We start from the raw sequence: 14,529 nt of genomic DNA, 5'->3' as shown, positions 1-14,529 counted from the left end.
CGATTAGCTCGGAGCCCATATTCCTTCAATCTAGTGAGCACCTGCTCCAGGTTGGCGAGGTGATCACTGTCATTTTCGCCCGTGACCAGGATGTCGTCCAAATAACACTGAGTCCCTGGAATCCCTTGCAGGATTTGTTCCATTGCCCTTTGCCAAATAGCCGGAGCTGATGCTACCCCGAACACCAGCCGGTTGTATTGGTAGAGACCTTTATGAGTGTTGATCGTGAGGTATTGTTTCGAGGCTTATTCTACCTCCATTTGCAGGTACGCCTGGGCCAGATCAATCTTAGTGAAGTGTTTCCCTCCAGATAGCGAGGCAAAAATATCTTCAATCCGTGGAAGCGGATATTGTACAGTGTGAAGGACTGGGTTCACTGTCACCTTAAAGTCCCCACAGATGCGAACCTTCTTTGGTTCCCCAGGCGTATTACTCAATGACCTCTTCATTACAGGAACGATGGGTGTAGCCCACTCGCTCCAGTCCACTTTGGACAGTACTCCTGAACGTTCCAAACCTTCCAGCTCTGCTTCGACGGCTGGGCGGATCGCATAAAACTTTGGGCTTTGTAGTGTATGTACCTTTAAGGGGAGAACTACTTTTTACAGCTCCTGTATACTGTAGGACCGGCAGTGACCACACCTGTATATAAACCCTGAGTAGGGATCTGTACATTTAGTTTTAGAGTAACCCTCATCCAGTAAATACCTGTTGATTGTTCCTGCAGTCTCGTGTCTAGTTATTGAAGGACACACTACATCAAAAATACACGGATCTAACAGTGGCGACGAGGCAGCTTCGAACCTACCTGCAACTCTGCATTACCTCCCAGGGTTTCGCTCCTGGAGAACAGTGGAAGAAAGTTGAGGCCAGAAGCACGGGCGTCGACCACGAGCAACCGCCCAGTCATCCAGCAGAGCTTGAGCATCGCAGGGGAGGCTGTTGAGAGCTGGGCTTGGTTCTCCAGTCACGGTGGTCCAGCGAAACGGGCTGGCAACAGGTACAGCGCAGACCCTTCCCGGACAGCGGCGGCTAGAGCCGACCGACGGCACAGAAAAGGCCGAGCAGCGTCAACGGGAGAAGAGAGAGGGTAGAGCGCACAGGGCGCAGCCGGTGTTCAGGACCGAGCGGCGTCAACGGGAGAAGAGAGAGGGTAGAGCGCACAGGGCGCAGCCGGTGTTCAGGACCGAACAGCGTCGATGGGAGAAGAGAGGCGCAAAAGAAAACGTGCAGAGCGCAGCCGGTGTTCAAGGGACGAGCAGCGTCAACGGGGAAGAAAGGGAAACGTGCAGAGCGCAGCCAGTGTTCAAGGGCCGAGCAGACGCAGCGAAGAAGAAGGGAGAGCGCGGGAAACGCCATTTTGAGCCGCAGCAGAGAAGAAGGGAGAGCACGGGAAAACGCCATTTTGAGCCGCAGCGGAGAAGAAGGGAGAGCGCGGGAAAATGCCATTTTGAGCCACAGCGGAGAAGAAGGGAAGCGCGGGAAAACACCATTTTGAGCCAGTCTAACCACACCCAGGGATGCCGAAGATTGGCAGTATCACAGCGTTCGACAATGAAGTCGAAGATTGGACGACATATGTCGAATGCATAGAAGTGTACTGCAAGGCGAATGAAGTGCCAGATGAGAGGAAAGCGCTGGTATTGTTGAATTCCATGGGTGCAAAAACGTATGGCTTACTGCAAAACCTAGTAACCCCAGAGAAGCCAGTGGACAAGGATTTTGAAAACATAGTGTCAACCCTACAGAACCACTTAAACCCCACACCGCTGCTGATAGCAGAAAGATTTAAGTTTCACAAAGGAACCAGCATAAAGATGAAAGTAATGCTGAGTATTTAACGGAACTGTGTAAGCTATCGAAACACTGCCAGTTTGGAGCGGGACTGGCAGATACCTTAAGGGACAAGTTTTTGTTTGGGCTTCAAAGTGAAGGAACCCAGAAACGGCTTTTATCTGAAAAGGACCTTACGCTGGAAAAGGCTTTCAGCATGGCAGTATCACATGAAGCAGCCGCACGGGGCGCTGCAGAGATACAACGGAGACCGCAAGAATATGGCACAAATGAAATGTCATACGGAAGAGTGAAGTGTTATCGCTGCGGCAGAACAACACACGACCATAATGATTGCTGGTTTAAGGACAAAGTGTGCAGACAGTGTGGAAAAGTAGGACACATAGCAAGAGTCTGCAGGTCGGGAAAGAAAACCAGCAGCAAGAAATCTCCACAGGAGAAGTACAAGAAGGTACATAAGGTGACGGAGAGTAGTTCAGATGAACAGAAAAGTGATACAGACTCCGGAAGCAAGGAGCTGGGTTGTCTGAAACTACATAAGGTGATCCAAACGGAGGACCATCAAACTATCTGGGTCACACCCAAGATAGCTGGAGTCCAAGTGAAAATGGAATTGGACACAGGATCAGCCCTAACAGTCATAAACCGAAGGGACAACAAGCGGCTATTCTCACATATACCCTTGAGAGATACAGAGATTGTCTTGAAGATGTACACGGGGCAAAAAGTCTACCCCAAAGGAAAAATAAGGGTGAACGTTGTATATAACGGTAAGGAAACACCAAAAATGGACCTATATGTATTGCCAGATGGAGGACCACCACTACTGGGACGTGAATGGATCCAGAAGATACAGCTAGATTGGCATTCCATACAAGCACTGACTGTAGATGCCAAAAAGGATGATGACGCCACACCTGGACGACTGTCAAAAATGCTAACTGATGCACAAGAAGTGTTCCAGGAGGGACTTGGAACACTAAAAGGCATAACAGCGATGATCAAAAAAGAGGAAGATGCAAGCCCAAAGTTTTTTAAGGCGAGACCGGTGCCTTATGCGATCCACCCAGCCATCGAAGCAGAGCTGGAAGGTTTGGAACGTTCAGGATTACTGTCCAAAGTGGACTGGAGCGAGTGGGCCACACCCATCGTTCCTGTAATGAAGAGGTCGTTGAGTAATACGCCTGGGGAACCAAAGAAAGTTCGCATCTGTGGGGACTTTAAGGTGACAGTGAACCCAGTCCTTCACACTGTACAATATCCGCTTCCGCGGATTGAAGATATTTTTGCCTCGCTATCTGGAGGGAAATGCTTCACTAAGATTGATCTGGCCCAGGCGTACCTGCAAATGGAGGTAGAAGAAGCCTCGAAACAGTACCTCACGATCAACACTCATAAAGGTCTCTACCAATACAACCGGCTGATGTTCGGGGTAGCATCAGCTCTGGCTATTTGGCAAAGGGCAATGGATCAAGTCCTGCAAGGGATTCCAGGGACCCAGTGTTATTTGGACGACATCCTGGTCACGGGCGAAAATGACAGTGCTCACCTTGCCAACCTGGAGCAGGTGCTCACTAGATTGAAGGAATATGGGCTCCGAGCTAATCGCCACAAATGCGAGTTTTTCCAGAAGCAGATCTCGTATTGTGGCCACGTTATTGATGAAGAGGGGTTACATAAGTCCCCTGAAAAGAGTGAGGCAGCAGCCAAGGCTCCAGCACTGGAAAATGTGTCACAACTGAGGTCGTTCCTCGGGCTGGTAAACTACTACCATAAGTTCTTGCCGAATTTGTCTACAGTACTACACCCACTGAACACCCTACTGCAAACGGGGGTACCATGGAAGTGGAATGACGAATGTAAACGAGCTTTCCAGAAGTGCAAAGAATTGATCACATCAAAAGAGGTGTTGGCTCATTTCAACCCAGCACTACCAATTCGGCTGGCGTGTGATGCATCACCCTATGGCATTGGAGCGGTGCTGTCGCACAAATTCCCGGACGGCTTGGAGAGGCCGGTAGCCTTTGCATCTCGGTCACTAACCTCAGCCGTGCGTAACTACGCCCAGATTGACAGGGAGGCCCTCAGCCTAGTGCGGGGAGTGAAAAAGTTCAACCACTATCTGCACGGGCAGAAGTTCACCTTGCTGACGGACCATGTGCGATGACGACATTCCATTGCAGCATAAGGTGGACAATTTCCTGTTAGCCTACAGAAATGCGGCACATGCAGTCACCAACCAGACCCCGGCCATGATGTTCTTTAACTGAAGGTTGAGATCTCGTCTGGATTTGCTCAGACCAAATGTACGAAGAGATGTTGAGAATAAGCAATTCCAGCACATCAATGAGAAGCCGACAAGGAGCTTTAATGTAGGGCAACCAGTTTTGGCCCGCGACTACCGAACAGAGAAATGGCAACCAGGAACGATATGCACACGGCAGGGGCCACTAATGTACACAGTGGATGTTGGGGAGAACATTGTGAGGCGCCATGTCGACCAGATCCTAGAGTCACAGGAACGAGTCAACCCCATGTCTCGCGCACCTGGTGATGAACCCGACATACAGGTAGCATCTACCCCAGAAACAGTAGCATCGGAAGCTGATGAACCAACTGATGACAGGGGGCCTCCGCACCAAGAACAAGACACTCAGGAAAGGCGCTATCCAGAAAGGACCAGGAAGCCGCCCCAAAGACTGAATTTATAAATGGACTATTTTCAGTAATGTGCATGTTAAAAGTATTAATTGTTAAATGAATGTTATGGTACTGTCAATCTAAAAGGGGAGGAATTGTAGTGTATGTACCTTTAAGGGGAGAACTACTTTTTACAGCTCCTGTATACTGTAGTACCAGCAGTGACCACACCTGTATATAAACCCTGAGTAGGGATCTGCATGTTTAGTTTTAGAGTAACCCTCATCCAGTAAATACCTGTTGATTGTTCCTGCAGTCTCGTGTCCAGTTATTGAAGGACACACTACATCAAAAATACACGGATCAAACAGGCTTGCATTTTCCTCTATTTTGATCGTCACTGTTATGCCTTTTAGTGTTCCGAGTCCCTGCTGGAACACTTCTTGTGCGTCAGTTAGCATTTTTGACAGTCGTCCAGGTGTGACATCGTCATCCTTTTTGGCATCTACAGTCAGTGCTTGTATGGAATGCCAATCTAGCTGTATCTTCCGGATCCATTCACGTCCTAGTAGTGGTGGTCCTCCATCTGGCAATACATATAGGTGTTTCCTTGCCGTTATATATAACGTTCACCCTTATTTTTCCTTTGGGGTAGACTTTTTGCCCCGTGTACATCTTCAAGACAATCTTTGTATCTCTCAAGGGTATATGTGAGAGTAGCATCTTGTAGTCCCTTCGGTTTATGACTGTTAGGGCTGATCCTATGTCCAATTCCATTTTCACTTGGACTCCTGCTATCTTGAGCGTGACCCAGATAGTTTGGTGATCCTCCGTTTTGATCACATTATGTAGTTTCAGACAACCCAGCTCCTTGCTTCCGGAGTCTGTATCACTCTTCTGTTCGTCTGAACTACTCTCTGTCACCTTATGTACCTTCTTGTACTTCTCCTGTGGAGATTTCTTGCTGCTGGTTTTCTTTCCCGACCTGCAGACTCTTGCTATGTGTCCTACTTTTCCACACTGTCTGCACACATTGTCCTTGAACCAGCAATCATTATGGTCGTGTGTTGTTCTGCTGCAGCGGTAGCACTTCGCTGTTCCGTATGACATTTCATTTGTGCCATATTCTTGCAGTCTCCATTGTATCTCTGCAGCGCCCCATGCTGCTGCTTTGTGTGATACTGCAATGCTGAAAGCCTTGTCCAGCGTAAGATCCTTTTCTGATAGAAGCCGTTTCTGGGTTCCTTCACTTTGAAGCCCACACACAAACTTGTCCCTTAAAGTATCTGCTAGTCCCGTTCCAAACTGGCAGTGTTTCGATAGCTTGCGCAGTTCCGTTAAATACTCAGCATTACTTTCATCTTTATGCTGGTTCCTTTTGTGAAACTTAAATCTTTCTGCTATCAGCAGCGGTGTGGGGTTTAAGTGGTCCTGTAGGATTGACACTATGTTTTCAAAATCCTTTTCTACTGGCTTCTCTGGGGTTACTAGGTTTTCTAGTAAGCCATACGTTTTTGCACCCATTGAATTCAACAATACCAGCGCTTTCTTGTCATTTGGCACTTAATTCGCCTTGCAGTATACTTCTATACGTTCGACATATGTCGTCCAATCTTCGCCTTCATTGTCGAACGCTGTGATACTGCCACTCTTCGGCATTTTTGGGTATGGTTAGACTGGCTTAAAATGGCGTCTCCCGCGCTTTCCTTTCTTCCCCGCTGCGGCTTAAAACGGCGTCTCCCGCGCTTTCCTTTCTTCCCCGCTGCGGCTTAAAATGGCGTCTCCCACACTGGTGCCAACACCGCTCTCGGCGGTCCTTGTGGCAAATGGCGACGCCCTGTGGGTTTCATGCGCTGCTCCTGCGCTGCTGCCAATGCCGCGCTCTGCGGTCCTCGTGGCAATGGCAGGGCCTCGCGTTTTCCTGCGTGCCTCTCTCCCCCGTTGACGCTGCTCGGCCCTTGAACACCGGCTGCACTCTGCTCTCTCTCGTCTCTCTCCCCATTGACGCCGCTCGGTCCTGAACACCGGCTGCGCCCTGTGCGCTCTGCCCTCTCTCTCTCCCCCGTCGACGCTGCTCGGCTTTTTTCTGTGCCGCTCGGTCGGCGCTAGCCGCCGCTGTGCGGGAAGGGTCTGCGCAGTACCTGTTGCCAGCCTGTTTCGCTGGACCACCGTGACTGGAAAGCCAAGCCTGGCTCTTGACAGCCTCCCCTGCGATGCTCAAATCTCCGCTGGATGACTGGGCGGTTGCCCGTGGTCGACGCCCGTGCTTCTGGACTCGACCTCCTTCCACTGTTCTCCAGGAGCGAATCCCTGGGAGGTGATGCAGAGTTGCAGGTAGGTTCGAATCTGCGTCGTCGCCAATGTTATATCCGTGTATCTTAATGTTGTGTCCTTCAATAATCAGACAACAGACTGCAGGGAACGATCAACAGGTGTTTACTGAATGAGGGTTCAAACTGCAACTGACTGTACAGATCACTACTCAGGGTTTATATACAGGTGTGATCACTGCCGGTACTACAGTATACAGGAGCTGTAAAAAGTAGTTCTCCCCCTTAAAGGTACATACATTACATTTGCTTCCTGTCTGCCAACCAGTTTTCTATCCAAGTCAGTGCCTTAACCCCAATCCCATGTGCTTTAACTTTGCACGCTAGTCTCTTATGCGGGACCTTATCGAAAGCCTTCTGAAAGTCCAAATACACCACATCCACTGGTTCTCGCTGATCTATTCTACCAGTTATGTCCTCAAAAAATTCCAGTAGATTAGTCAAGCACGATTTACCTTTTGTAAATCCATGTTGACTTTGTCCGATCCTGTCACTGTTTTCCAAGTGCTCTGCTATTACATCTTTTATAATGGACTCTAGCATTTTCCCCACTGCTGATGTCAGGTTTACCGGTCTATAATTCCCCGTTTTTTCTCTACAACCTTTTTTAAATAGTTGGGTTACATTAGCTACCCTCCAATCCATGGGAACTGTTCCAGAGTCTATAGAATTTTGGAAGATGACCAACAATGCATCTACTATTTCTAGGGCCACTTCCTTAAGTACCCTAGGATGTAGATTATCAGACCCTGGGAATTTATCAGCCTTCAATCCCGTCAATTTCCCTAACACCATTTCCCTACAAATACTGATTTCATTCAGTTCCTCCCTCTCATTAGACCCTATGTTCCCCAACATCTCTGGGAGTTTATTTGTGTACTCATTTGTGAAGACAAAACCAAAGTATGTATTTAATTTAAGGTCTTCCATGTCTTTGTCCCCCATTATAAATTCCCCTGATTCTGACTGCAAGGGACCTACGCTTGACTTTACCAATCTTTTTCTCTTCACGTATCTATAGAAGCTTTTACAGTCAGTTTTTATGTTCCCTGAAAGCTTACTCTCATACTCTATTTTCCCCCTCTTAATTAATCCCTTTGTCCTCCTTTGCTGAATCCTAAACTGCTCCCAGTCCTCAGGTTTGCTGCTTTTTCTGGCCAATTTATATGTCCTCTCCTTGGATCTTATGCTATCCCTAATTTCCCTTGTTAGCCAATGTTGAGTCAGCTATTTTGTTTTATTTTTATGCCAAACAGGGATGAACAGATTCTGTAGTTCATCCATGCGATCTTTAAATGTTTGCCATTGCCTATTCACCATCAACCCTTTAAGTAACATTCCCCAATCCATCCTAGTCAACTCGCGCCTCATATCATCATAGTTTCCTTTATTTAAATTCAGTACCCAAGTCTCTGAATCAACTACTTCACTCTCCATCTTAATGAAGAATTCTATCATATTATGATCGCTCCTCCCCAAGAGGCCTCGCACAACAAGATTGCTAATTAATCCTTTCTCATTACATAATACCCAGTCTAAGATGGCCTAATCTCTAGTTGGTTCCTCGACATATTGGCCCAGGAAACCATCCCGTATACACTCTAGGAATTCCTCTTCCACAGTATTGTTACTAATTTGGTTAGACCAATCTATATGTAGATTAAAGTCACCCATGATAACTGCTGTGCCCTTATTGCACGCATCTCTAATTTCCCGTTTAATGCCATCCCCAACCTCAGCATTACTGTTTGGGGGTCTGTATACAACTCCCACTAACGATTTCTGCCCCATGGTATTTCTCAGCTCTACCCATACAGATTCCACATTATCAGTGCTAATATCCTTCCTTACTATTGTGTTAATCTCCTCTTTAACCAGCAATGCTACCCCACCACCTTTTCCTTTTTGCCTGTCCTTCCTGAATATTGAATACCCATGGATGTTGCACAGAGCATGGTTCAATGTGCACAGAGCATGGTAAGTATTACCATCAGTAAATGTCTCGGGCAGTTAGATCTAAGGTTAGATTCTAGGCCGAGCCGTGATGATTTTTATTACAGGAGGGTTTAGATTTTACTAATGCCAATTTTATTGTGCCATAACTATCTAAGTGGCAGCCCTGGCTCAGTGGCAGCACCCTCACCTCTGAGTCAGAAGGTCATGGGTTCATGACCCACTTCAGAGACTTGAGCTCATAATCCAAGCTGACACTCCAGTGCAGTACTGAGGGAATGCTGCTCTTTCAGAGGTGCCGTCTTTCGGATGAGACATTAAACCGCGGCCCCGTCTGCTCTCTCAGCTGAACCAATGCTACTATTCGAAGAAGAGTAGTTGCGTTCTCCCCAATGTCTCGGCCAAAATTTAGCCCCTCAACCAACATCACTAAAACAGATTATGTGGTCATTATCTCATTGCAATTGTGGGACAAATTGGCTACCACATTCATAATTACATAATTGGCTGTAAATCGCTTAGGGACATCCTGAGGTTGTGAAAGTCGTTATATAAATGGGTGATATCTTCAATAGCAATGACCATGTCTGTATGAAGCATCAACTGCTTTCTACACCTTCCATTTTATTGCAATACCTATATTTAACCTCAGTAGAGTTTCTTCAATTTGTATATCTTTCCAGCAAAATGAAACTGAATTGCAACAAGCCAACTTGAGGGAATTATTAGCCCCTACTGGTACTGCGAGGCACTCGATGTTCTGCTCTTCCATTTGCAATTTTTGTAATTTCCGACTTTGGCCAGGGCAGTCTAGGTGCTGTGAGCAGGGAAGAAACTGGATTGAAGAGATTCAAATGGCGTTTTGGTAGAGATGAGCATGGATTAGGGGCAATGACATGTTTGAAGACCTTAGAGAGAAAAGGGCTTTTAGAAATGTAATGGTAGTTGGAGAGGATGGGCAGGTTGAGGGTTGGATTTTTGAGAGAAGTTGAAGATGCCATTTTTAAATAGGAGGAGAATGGTGCCTGAGAAAAGGGAGCCATTAATAACATTGGCAAGTTAAGGGTGCAGCAGATGTAATTGAGTGGTAAGGAGTTGAGCAAAAAGGGAATTGAGGAAGCAGGGGATGAGTCTTACAGAAGAGATGAGCACAGGAAAATGGGAGGGAAACTGCATTGGTGTGGGGTTAGAAGTCAAGTGCATGGGGGAACTGGGGATTGGTTAGGAACAGTGTAGGAAAGAATGGAGAGGTGGTGACAAACAGCTGCATAGGTGGTTTCAATCTTAGAAACAAAAAAATCTATGAGCTCTTTTGTGTTCGATGTTGGAGGTGAGGGTAGAGGGGAGCAGGAGAAACGGGTTTGAGGAGATGAGTTGTCATGCAGAAATAAACCTTGGGTTGCCCTTGCCCTCCAAATAATCATGGAGCAGTAGAAGAATTTGGCTGAGGAAAGAGAGGCATGATAGTGCTCAATGTGGTCATGCTAGGGCTGATAATGCATATCGACACACCAGTCATGCCCCAAGTTTGCGGCCCTCAGATTTAAGGGAGCAAAGATGGGGACTGAACAGGGGTGATGGCAGAGGTGGAACAGTGACTGCTTTGGTGGGAACAAGGGCATAGAATCAGAGGTAAAGGAGTAGTCAGGCAGGTCAACTGTGGTGGAGGTGTCATGATTGATGGAGGAACAAGAGAAGGAGTTGGGAGTTTGAGAGTGAATTAGTGAGATGTGGGAGAGAATTTTCCAGGGGTGGATGGTATAGTTGAGGGATGTGGGTGCCCATTACCACCAGACCAGGATGCAGATGAACTGAGCTGATAGAGCACCGGGGCACTTTAGAGAATTCCCCCCTGTTGTGTTTGATTTCCCTCTTTTTTGCATGAATGCGAGGTTGGGAATTCTCGTTCTTTTTTTTCTACTTTAAAGGTACTGCTTTCTTTCTTTTTTTCCCCCTAACTGCCTCTCCCATTTTCCCCTCTCCTTTCTTGGAAGTGTTGACTTTTACTGGGGTTCATTGCCAAGGGCACCAGCAGCCTTGTAGTTCAAACAGCCTTGCTGTCCAGCTGACATTAGCACAGACTGGGAATTGAACCTGGGATTTTATCTGGATGGCTCAGTCTGAACATCCTTTGTGGTGCATTTATCTACTGAGTAATCAGGCAACCTTAAACTGGACCCTCTTGTTTGCAACTATTTGTTTGGAAGAATATGGATTTGGAATGATTAGTGTTGCAGTTTCTGAGGTTTCTGACCCCTTTTTACTAAGGAGCTTAAATGTAAGTGCATTTTACATGCTATTTAATATTGTAGCATATTATAGTGTTCATGTCTGAATCAACAGCATGGTGGAACTTCCTGCCTGATGTTCATGAGATGTATATTAATGGTGCTAAGAGCCAGTCCCCTGTGGCTGTCTTCAGTACCTAGCTCCCTAAAATAGCCTCCCGAAAGGTCAATACAAGTATGGTTGATGCGGGAAATGTGAATGTCACATTGATACACGATGGGTTTTTTAGAGCTGAGTTAAGCGATGTTGTTGAGGCAGAGGAGTGGGAGAGTTACACTGAATTTAACCCATCCGGCACTTGCTACTAAATTCCAAGCATATTTCACTTCCTTGCATTAGCATCCCTCGCAACATGACTTTACCTCAGAACCGGCAAAAAAAATCCCAGCTGTTCGAGCAAGGAGCTGTCAAGCCCTACAAAACCACATAGGAGCAAAACACTTTTTTTTTGAAGTACTAAATGGCATCAAATCATAAATCCAACACTGTCTGTATGAAAGTATCTTTCAGGACACCAAGACAAATTTGCATTTGACATTAGAGCAGTGAATAAACAATGGTAAATTTATGAAAGCTGGGGTACTTATCTCAAACCTTATCGAGATCTGTGTTTTCACCTCATGGAGCTTGTGGACTTGAAAGCATGGATTTGGCTCCTAAAGCGGTATTTACTCTTAACCTTCAATGTCCAGGGCTGCTTCACTGTATTAACTGTCTCCCAGTTATTTCAACTTCTTCATTGCTACTTTTGTTACTGTGTCTCAGTCCAGTATTTGCTGCCTCTAATATGGTCATCTTTCTCTCGTCAATGTCGCTTTCTCTCTGGCTTGTGCATTCCTATTGCCATGGCCACTGGAGCATCAACATCAAGAGAAGAAAAACTTTCTATAAGGGTGATATATTTAAAACAATGTTCTCCATCCTTCCTCCACTCAGCATAACTTTCAATTACAAAGTTGCCATGTGCTGAATTTATTAAAATTCAATCCCAAGAGACTCCTCCAATGGCTGAGTTGTTAAATGCATGCCCTGATGTAGTGTTGAGCTATACAGACCAGGAAGTGCCCAGATACAATCCCTGATCTCTGCCAGGTGCTACAATAACCAGAATATCTTAGGCTAAGAAAAAGTAAAATCAGCCAGGGTTCCCACTCCTGCTCCTTTGCTTGGTAATATACGTATACAAATGCTGAGTGAGTGCAATAACAACGCATTTATATAGCAACCTCTCTCACCATTGACAGATCGCTTCTGTCATCTCACCTGCAGCGGCCATCTATTGCAGCAACATCGGTGCCCTTGAAAAAATCAGACCTTGGTCCTCTGAATCCTTCCACGATCAGCCCCAACACCAACATCACCAGGCACACCAACATCACCAACAACAACACCAACCTTCTCCGCAATCACCTGATGCTGCACAGGACACAAGCCATCAGCACCTGACAGCATTGCTGCCCGGGAGGCCAGCAATGGCATCACCATGGCCAGATTTTCTTCACTTGACGCTGTAAACCCTGGCTGCCACATGATGTGCCAGGTTGACACCATCCCACACCAGCACCGTGAAGCATCACTTTAATGCCCAAGCCATTCCATGCACACACATCACTATAGTGGGGCGGGGGGGAAGTTCTGTCTCAACATTCACTGGAACTCAGTAAGACACTTCTCAAGGTGTGCACAGATCTGTCCAATAAGTGGCAGTGTTCAAAATATAGATTTCACTGTATGACAACACATTACCAGAAACTTCACATGGATGTTGGCTAAACCTCTCAAGTACCTACCCTTGTGTGTTGTTAGTTGGTATGCTTGCAGTAGGATGAGGGTGAGTGTGATGGGTGGCTGGTGAGATGGGGAAGTGATAATGTAGATAGAGAGGGATGGCTGGAGGTGCAAGGTAAGTTGGTGTGAGTAAGGATGTGCAGGAGAAGGGTATGGAAGGCAGAGTGATGGGGATGTGTTGAGTGGCACAGCAGGGTGAGTTTGAGTATGGCTTTGTAGTAACGTTTTGTGATCCACTGAGATCATTGAAAGGCTGGCGCCACTGCAGCCAGGGACCCCTGACGACATCCCTGCTTTTGCCTTCCTGTGCAATGTGCAACCAGGCTGCGTTGGTGCCCTGGGGAGGTCTCTTCCGTCCTTGGAAGGGAAGGGAACCTCCCTGCCTGCTGTGACTCCCTCCATAAGCATATGGAGGGAGTCATTGGAGAGCCTGGATGCAAACGTCCACCTTTGTGCAGTGCTTGTCAGTGTTTGCAGTACCTCAATGCTGTCAAACACTGACAGAACAACTGTCAAACTCCATGTGGCCGTGGTCCCTTTAAGGAAACCGGCTGATGATGCATCATCAAATGATGTCATCAGACTCGCTTCCTGTTAATTGGCCGGGAAGCCAGCAGGGCAGGCTTAACAAGGCCAATCAAGGGAAAATCCCTTTGACAGAGCGGCTGCAGCCGGGATCGGGACAAGAGCCCGGAAACCAGCTCTCCCGCCACCATCCCAACACCACTGATAAAATTGCGGCTTTGGTGCGAGTTAGGATATAGGCAGCAGAGTTTTGGATGAGCTTTAGTTTACAGAGGATGCAAGGTGGGAGGGCAGCCATGACATAAGAACATAAGAAATGGAGCAGGATTAGGCCACTTGGCCCCTCGAGCCTGCTCTGCCATTCAATAAGATCATGGCTGATCTTGGGCTCAAAGCCACTTCCCCGCCCGCTCCCCATAACCCTTCACTCCCTTATCTTGCAAAAATCTGTCCATCTTCACCTTAAATGTATTAATGACCCAGTCTCCACAGCTCTCTGTGGCAGAGAATTCCACAGATTTACGACTCTCTGAGAGAAGAAATTCCTCCGCATCTCAGCTCTAAAAGGGCGACCCTTTATTCTAAAACTGTGCCCCCGTGTTCTAGATTTCCCCACGAGGGGAAACATCCTCTCTGCATCTACCTTGTCGAGTGCCCTCAGTATCGTATATGTTTCAATAAGATCACCTCTAAATTCCAATGAGTATAGGCCCAGCCTGCTCAACCTTTCCTCATAAGTCAACCCCCTCATCTCTGGAATTAACCTAGTGAATCGTCTCTGAACTGCCTCCAATGCAAGTATATCCTTCCTTAAATAAGGAAACCAAAACTGTACGCAGTACTCAAGGTATGGTCTCACCAATATCCTGTACAGTTGTAGCAGGACTTCCCTGTTTTTATACTCCAACCCACTTGAAATAAAGGCCAACATTCCATTTGCCTTTTTGATTACTTGCTGTACCTGCATGCTAACTTTTTGTGTTTCATGCACAAGGACCCCCAGGTCCCTCTGAACTGTAGCATTTTGTAATCTCTCTCCATTTAAAGAATAATTTGCTTTTTTATTTTTCCTGCCAATGTGCATAACCTTGCACTTTCCCACATTATACTCCATCTGCCAAATGTTTGCCCACTCACTTAGCCTGTCTATATCCCTTTGCAGATTCTTTGAGTCCTCTGCACAACTTGCTTTCCCATCCATCTTTGTATC

The sequence above is a fragment of the Somniosus microcephalus genome, chromosome 2, assembly GCF_052327205.1.
Source record: "Somniosus microcephalus isolate GS21.2 chromosome 2, FLI_Smic_1.0, whole genome shotgun sequence".
Classification (NCBI taxonomy): domain Eukaryota; kingdom Metazoa; phylum Chordata; class Chondrichthyes; order Squaliformes; family Somniosidae; genus Somniosus; species Somniosus microcephalus.
Note: the sequence above shows the minus strand (reverse complement) of the source record.